We start from the raw sequence: 7,651 nt of genomic DNA, 5'->3' as shown, positions 1-7,651 counted from the left end.
TTACAATGCGCTCTGCCTTTAAATTTTAGGGGAGATTGAACACATCAGAAGGTACAGCGATGCCGGTTTCTTTTGTGCGGCCTGATTTAGCTGTTTTACTTGGATGTTTCCGAAAAAGAAGGCTCTGTTTCTGTAGTTCTTTTTCGGAAAAGAGAGGGGAACGTGAACGACAGGGAAGTAAAAGACTAATTTTGATTAATTTTGACATACGTCAGCATGCAATTGGACCCAATTGAACAAAAACATTCGGCATGCATCAGATATGCGGCAGCATGAGGCAAATGTTTACAATAACAAATTTAAAAAACAGCAGCAGGAACATTGATTCAACATAGCGTGAAAAAAAAAACTTAGAGAGGCTCTGCTAAAACCAAAAGAAGTAGTTATGTTAGAGGAATCTATGAGCAAAATTGTATCATGTTTAAAGTTTCATTTAATTTGGGCACATTGAAGCGTTTGGGTGCGTATCCAGCACCCCCAAATGCCTGCACACAAAGGCGCCGACTGTTGAAGTCCACAATTAGCACGTCAATACAGGTGGACAACCACAGGGGAGAAGGCGACACTCGGTCACAAAAGGGGAATGAATAATTCGGGAACAGCGGTTGAGCAACAAAAGACGAGTTGAGAACACCCGTCGCGCCCAGATGACATTGACCATCCGCAAAGTCTACAACATGCTAATTCGATGTAGACCAGCCAGAAAAGGCGCCAATGTACTGGTGGTTCAAGTTGGAAAAACAGGTAACCAATCACTACCGAGGAGCCGGACCGGGGGCAGTGTTTTTCTTGTATTTTGCATATGTTACAATAAAATGTCGAACTCGCGGTGGCGGGACTGAGAGTGTGATCGCGGAGCAACTAACCGTCGTTCGCTCTCAGAGATCCGCTCCCGCCGATATTGAAGACAATTTTCCTGTGTGCCGAGTCATTTCTTTAACTTTGTCCGAGAAAATCTCTGACAAGTTATTAAATGCAGGGCATATATTAGAAGGACTTTTCCCACGTAAAAGTAGGAAATGACAAAGCAGACAAGATGACTAAAGAGATAGCAGATGACGACTTGAGACAGTCAGTGATGGTCGCGGAATCAAGTATTGGGAGATGTACGTTTTCCAAACTAACAACCTTATTTCAGACCAAGAGAGGGCATCCCGGAGGAGAAGAACTAACCGGGTGGCCAGGGATGAGACTGGTTTGTATCGGCATGAAATTGATGGGCGTCCAGTCCTGTCGGCAACTAAATTGAAGACTCCAATTTAGGAGGCATGGGTTTTTCATCTGCAATTCAAGGTAAGCTCGAACCAACGAATCAGAGGCTTATATCAAAAACTCCGATGGTGATGACCTCAGAGAAATTGGATTGGGATGGGGCGCTACCACTTGCGCTGCTAACCATGAGGTCCACCGTTAATTCCGCCACAGGTTTCACACCTTTTAAGATGGGACATGACCGGGAGTTCCCCGCTCCATGGCAATCCATGGACCCGGGCGATTCCAGTTATGTTTGCTGAATGCTTTCTCATGTTTGGAATAATGAACATTGATAATACATAGTTTAAAATCATGGTTGATTTAATTATTTATTATTATTATTGGGAAATTGAAGGTATTAATTAATGTAGTATTAGTGGTAGTGGTAATAATAGTAGTACTCAGAGAATGGTTAGAGATCAGCCATCTCGTTACCTCTGCGTCCCGCGTCCTAGACGCATAATTTTCCCACAGGACGCACAGTTCCAAACAATGTGCGTTTTTGGGACGCAAGGAAATTTCTCAGGCAAAACAAACAAACAAAAAAACTACGGCAACCCTGAGGATTTCACGGTAACAATCGTGACCGGTAGCGTGTCGTTTCCGTGGCGTCATTTTAAACGGTACCGAAAAATAGTTTAATTATAAAAGTCACCGCACTTGAATTGACTGTGTGATCCATGCGATTTCACTGCGCCTGTATGTGTGTTTGTGATGTGGTGTGGTGTGTTTCTTCTAATTTACTTTCGTTTTGTTTTCAGTGTTGGGGGGGTGGACACAACAGATGACGTTATGTGCGCATGCGGGTTGTTATTTTAGTCCGCAAACTGAGGAATCGCACGGATGAAAGTTTGAGATGGCGGCGAAAAAAACTCACCAAATTGGAATGCTTGTCTGATTTTTCGTATGAATCGTCCAAAGGGCGTATCACTAAACTCACCTGTGACGTATGCACAGAACGCGAGCGCGAAATACGACGCGAGGCACGTTTATGAGGCAAATTGGTCATTAGATTTGTAGGCTAATCGTTATGAAAAATATTATGAAACAGTATTGGTTATTCTATAATTTACTGGCTGTAGCATGGTAACTTTATGAATAAAACATTCATCACAAGGTGTAGTAATGCTAATGTTAAATGTTGGTAGAACTAATGATGACGTGTGTTAAATTCTTTCGTCAAATTGATCGTAGATTACACATGCATCGTCTTGGGAAGAGGATGTCAAGCCACATCAATACTTACCTGTATTAGTGATTACCAGTCAATTAATCTTTGCAGTGTGACGTGAGATTGGAAAAAATACTCTGATGATGCCCACGAGTACACCAGTTTTTGAGCCATTTATTTTTTGGAATAAACCTGGAGTACACAGCTGCTGATGTAATGTTCTTTGCTAATGCATAGTTTTCAAACATTGACCCTTGAAACATTATACTTTTGAGTTTGGGAATTCTTGATTATCAATATCAGTCAAAATAGAAAAATGGGTTCCCATGATGAACGTTTACGGAACCCAACATTTGTTATCGCGGTTTCCCATTGGGTAATCCGACGGAACCGAAAAACGGTTACCATGAATTTTCGAAATCCTCAGGCCTGCTCCTGAATGATTTAAATTTTTGCAGCATTTGTTTATCATTGTATGTACTGTATATGTTGTTGTTTGTGTTATTATCATATGCAATTGAATAAGTAGACCCTTTCAGAATTCGAAATTTGGGACTCTCTCAATGCATAATGGGACTCATACTTTTCTGATCAGCGAGTCCCTGGGACTCGCTGCCGGTAAACTGTAAAATTATCACTGAGAGATGACCGCTTTTTCTGCAGTCAGTGATTGACTTCTATGCAAAGTAATTTCTCAACTTGTGCTCTGTGCCATGTCATGCCTGTTGAGTGTTAATTTACTTCGTATTAAGAAACTACTGCACTGAAACATTAATTCATAAATGTATACCATATGATTTTTTTTCTCAGTATAAATAACACGTACCCTGACTGTTCTACTCTTTGAATAAAAACACTTCATTCAAGCGTTAGGGAGTGCAAAGGGTTATGATGGAGGGGTGTTGCAAATCATGAAGACCTGCCAAGTGGTATGATAGCATTGTTTTATACATGTCCTCGGCTAGGCCTCAGTTTCAAAATCAGTCCTTGGTCCTTGGCCTTGGCCTCGGAGGCAAGTCCTTGGTCCTTGGCCTTGGCCTCGGAAAATTTCTCAAGTCCTTGGCCTTGGCCTTGGCCTCCGGTTGCCGGTCCTTGGACACAAGACTGGTATATATACATACATATATATATATATATACATGTGTGTGTGTATGTATATATATATATATATATATGTACTGTATGTATGTACCTGTATATATATGTATGTATCTATATTAGAGCTGTCAGTTTAGCACGTTTTTATTGGCATTAATTTAAATGAATTTTAACGGGATTAAATTTTTTCTCGCAAGATTAACGCAGCACACGTCACAAGCGAATGTTACGTTGCTCTATAAATACACCAGAAACAAAACAACAAGCGCGCTGCAGAAGTCCACGCCCATGTCTGTTTTGCCAGCCACGTCAGCACAAGACACCGAAAACGGATACTTAAAACGTTTATGAATGGAAAGTTTACTTTTAAAAAGTTGCCAGATTGCTCCACTGACAAGACCAAAGTTATCTGTTCTTCTCTCTCTCTGTATCATACAGGTATACGATGTATGCCACTGACGCGATTGTTACTTGTTTGGAACTATTTTGTGTGGAAGGTTACAGCGTTCCGTGTCCATATAAATAGAGCTCTCTGTGTTCGTCTGACGATGACAGTGCGCTGCTGTGGTAGCGACCTAGCGAAAATAAAACGTCTCCAGTGTTGTCATCGAACCAAGTGTAGTCATTCCAAATGAGGTCTACACAAAACCGTAGAGAGACTTCCGCGCAAGAAGGACCAACACAATCAACATAGCCTGACTGTGTGAGGGGGAGTGAAACCCCCCTCTTTCAGAATGGTTTGCCCAAGCAGCACGGGGGAATTGCGTGCGCTTGTTTGTACGGCCGGCAGTTTAATACAGCGGCACATAACGAACACTGGTGTCCGGTGTCTCGTTATTCTCCAACAAACATACAGAAACAGACTGCTGTGTTCAAAGCAAACTTGAGAAAAACGAAGTATGCAACCATGGCTTAAATCCACTACAGGCTGAGTACTGGTTTACCTTAGATGTGCACTTTATAATGTTATATTGTTCTGTTTTGATTTCATAAAAAGAGCTGTTAAAGCAGCTGTTGTGTGACAAAATATTTTTTTCACTGTTGTTGATGGACATTAATATTGTGAGAGAGATATGTGTGAATAACTGCTCCAAGTGAAAAATGTTCATGTCAAATTGAAAATCGAAATTGTTATTTCAGTAAATATTTGCATTTGGCACATAGAAAACGGATTCATGATTCCAAGTTGATGAGAGCATTAAAATGGGGAAAAATAGGACAAAAAATGTAAAAGGAAATTCAGAAACGAGAAAAAATGTGTGAGTACTCACGATTAATTTTTTAGTTCATTTGAGTTAATTATGACAGTTGCATTTTTAATTAGATTAAATATTTTAATCGTTTGACAGCTCAAATCTAAATTTCCTCGCCTCACCCCCCCTCGGGGGGTGGGCGTCCCTCATTCAGCTCGGGTCCTCTACCAGAGGCCAGGAAGCTTGAGGGTTCTGCGCAGTATCCTTGCTGTTCCCAGCACTGCACATTTCTGGACTGAGATGTCCGATGTTGTTCCCGGGATCTGTTGCAACCACTCTTCTAGTTTGGGGGTCACTGCTCCGAGTGCTCCGACCACCACAGGCACAACTGTCACTTACCTTCCAGGCTCTCTCCAGCTCCTCTCTGAGCCCTTGGTATTTCTCGAGTTTCTCGTGTTCCTTCTTTCTAAAGTTTCCATCACTTGGGACCGCTACATCCACTACAACGGCTTTCCTCTGTCCTTTATCTATGATCACGATATCTGGTTGGTTCGCCATTACCATCTTGTCAGTCTGGATCTGGAAGTCCCACAGGATCTTCGCGCTGTCATTCTCCACCACCTTCGGAGGTATTTCCCATTTTGACCTTGGGGTTTCCAGTCCATACTCCGCACAGATGTTTCGGTAGACTATGCCAGCCACCTGGTTATGGTGTTCCATGTAGGCTTTCCCTGCCAGCATCTTACACCCTGCAGTTATGTGTTGGATCGTCTCAGGTGCCTCTTTGCACAACCTACACCTTGGGTCTTGTCTGGTGTGGTATATCTGGGCCTCAATGGCTCTGGTGCTAAGGGCCTGCTCCTGAGCAGCCAGTATGAGTGCCTCTGTGCTGTGCTTCAGGCCAGCCCTCTCTAGCCACTGATAGGACTTCTTGAGATCAGCCACTTCAGTTATGGTCCGGCGGTACATCGCGTGTAGGGGCTTGTCCTCCCATGATGGTCCCTCTTCCAGCGCCTCATCTTCTGTTCCCCATTGTCTGAGGCATTCTCTGAGTATGTCATCCGTTGGAGCCTTCTCCTTGATGTATTCATGGAGCTTGGATGTTTCATCCTGGACAGTGGCTCTCACACTCACTAGTCCCCGGCCTCCTTCCTTTCGGCTTGCGTACAGTCTCAGGGTGCTGGATTTGGGATGGAACCCTCCGTGCATGGTTAGGAGCTTTTGGGTCTTAACTCCGTGGTCTGAATCTCTTCCTTTGGCCACCTTATTATTCCTGCAGGGTATCTGATCACTGGCAGGACATAGCTGTTTATTGCCCGGGTCTTATTCTTGCCATTGAGCTGGCTTCTTAGGACTTGCCTCACTCGCTGGAGGTATTTGGCCGTAGCCGCTTTCCTTGTTGCCAGTTCGAGGTTGCCATTGGCTTGTGGTATACCGAGGTACTTGTAGCTGTCCTCAATGTCTGCTATTGTTCCTTCAGGGAGTGAGACCCCTTCAGTGCGGACTACCTTTCCTCTCTTAGTCACCATCCGACTACATTTCTCAAGCGCGAATGACATCCCGATGTGGCTGCCATAGATCCTGGTTGTGTGGATCAGGGAGTCTATGTCCCTTTCGCTCTTAGCATACAGCTTTATGTCATCTATGTAGAGGAGGTGACTGACAGTAGCTCCATTTCTGAGGCGGTATCCATAGCCTGTCTTGGTGATTACTTGGCTTAGGGGGTTCAGTCCGATATAGAACAGCAATGGGGAGAGTGCATCACCTTGGTATATGCCACATTTGATGGACACTTGGGTAATCAGAATCAGAATCAGAATCAGAATCAGAATCATCTTTATTGGCCAAGTATGTAGAACACACAAGGAATTTGTCTCCGGTATAACACGCTGCATTAGTATCATCGTAAACAACAAATAATTGAACCATTTTAGAGTAACCAGTAGCAGTAATTGTAGTACAAGAAGAGTGACTATGTCAGTGACTGTTTAAGGAGTTAATGGCTAGAGGGAAGAAGCTGTTTAAGTGTCTACTGGATTTGGTGCGCATGGATCTGTAGCGTCTGCCTGAGGGGAGTAGCTGGAAAAGGTGGTGGGCAGGGTGCGGGGGATCCAGGAGGATTTTCCGTGCCCTTGTCTTGATTCTTGCAGTGTGCAAGTCCTCAAGAGTGGGTAGGGTGGTGCCAACGATTTTTTCCGCCATCCTAACTGTCCGTTGAAGTCGGATTTTGTCCTTTTTTGTGGCGGCCCCAAACCAAACCGTGATGGAAGAACACAGGATTGATTCGATGACTGCCGTGTAGAACTGTCGTAGCACCTCCTGTGGCAGGCCATGCTTCCTCAGCAGCCTCAGGAAGTACATCCTCTGCCGGGCCCTTTTCAGGATGGAGATGGTGTTGACTTCCCACTTCATGTCCTGGGAGACTGTGATTCCCAGGAACTTGAAGGTCTCGACGGTTGACACGGGGCAGTTGGATAGTGTGAGGGGCAACTGTGGAGAAGAATGTTTCCTGAAGTCCACGATCATCTCTACAGTCTTGAGCGTGTTCAGCCCGAGGTTGTGTCGGCTGCACCAGAGCTCCAGCTGCTCCACTTGTTGGCGGTACGCAGACTCGTCGCCGTCTTTGATGAGACCGATGACCGTGGTGTCGTCTGCGAACTTTATGAGTTTGACAGCTGGATCTGTTGAGGTGCAATCGTTTGTGTAGAGAGAGAAGAGCAGTGGAGAGAGGACACATCCCTGTGGGGCTCCAGTGCTGGTGGTGCGTATTGATGATGTTGTTGCTCCCAGTCTCACCTGTTGTGTCCGTCCCGTCAGGAAGCTGAGGATCCACTGGCAGATCGTGGGGGACACACCGAGGTGGAGAAGTTGGGGGTGAGGAGTTCCGGGATGATGGTGTTGAACGCAGAGCTGAAATCCACAAACAGAATCCTTG

Source organism: Hippocampus guttulatus, chromosome 22 (genome assembly GCF_054856545.1).
Source record: "Hippocampus guttulatus isolate MCC_2025c chromosome 22, RoL_Hgut_1.0, whole genome shotgun sequence".
In the NCBI taxonomy this organism is placed as follows: domain Eukaryota; kingdom Metazoa; phylum Chordata; class Actinopteri; order Syngnathiformes; family Syngnathidae; genus Hippocampus; species Hippocampus guttulatus.
Note: the sequence above shows the minus strand (reverse complement) of the source record.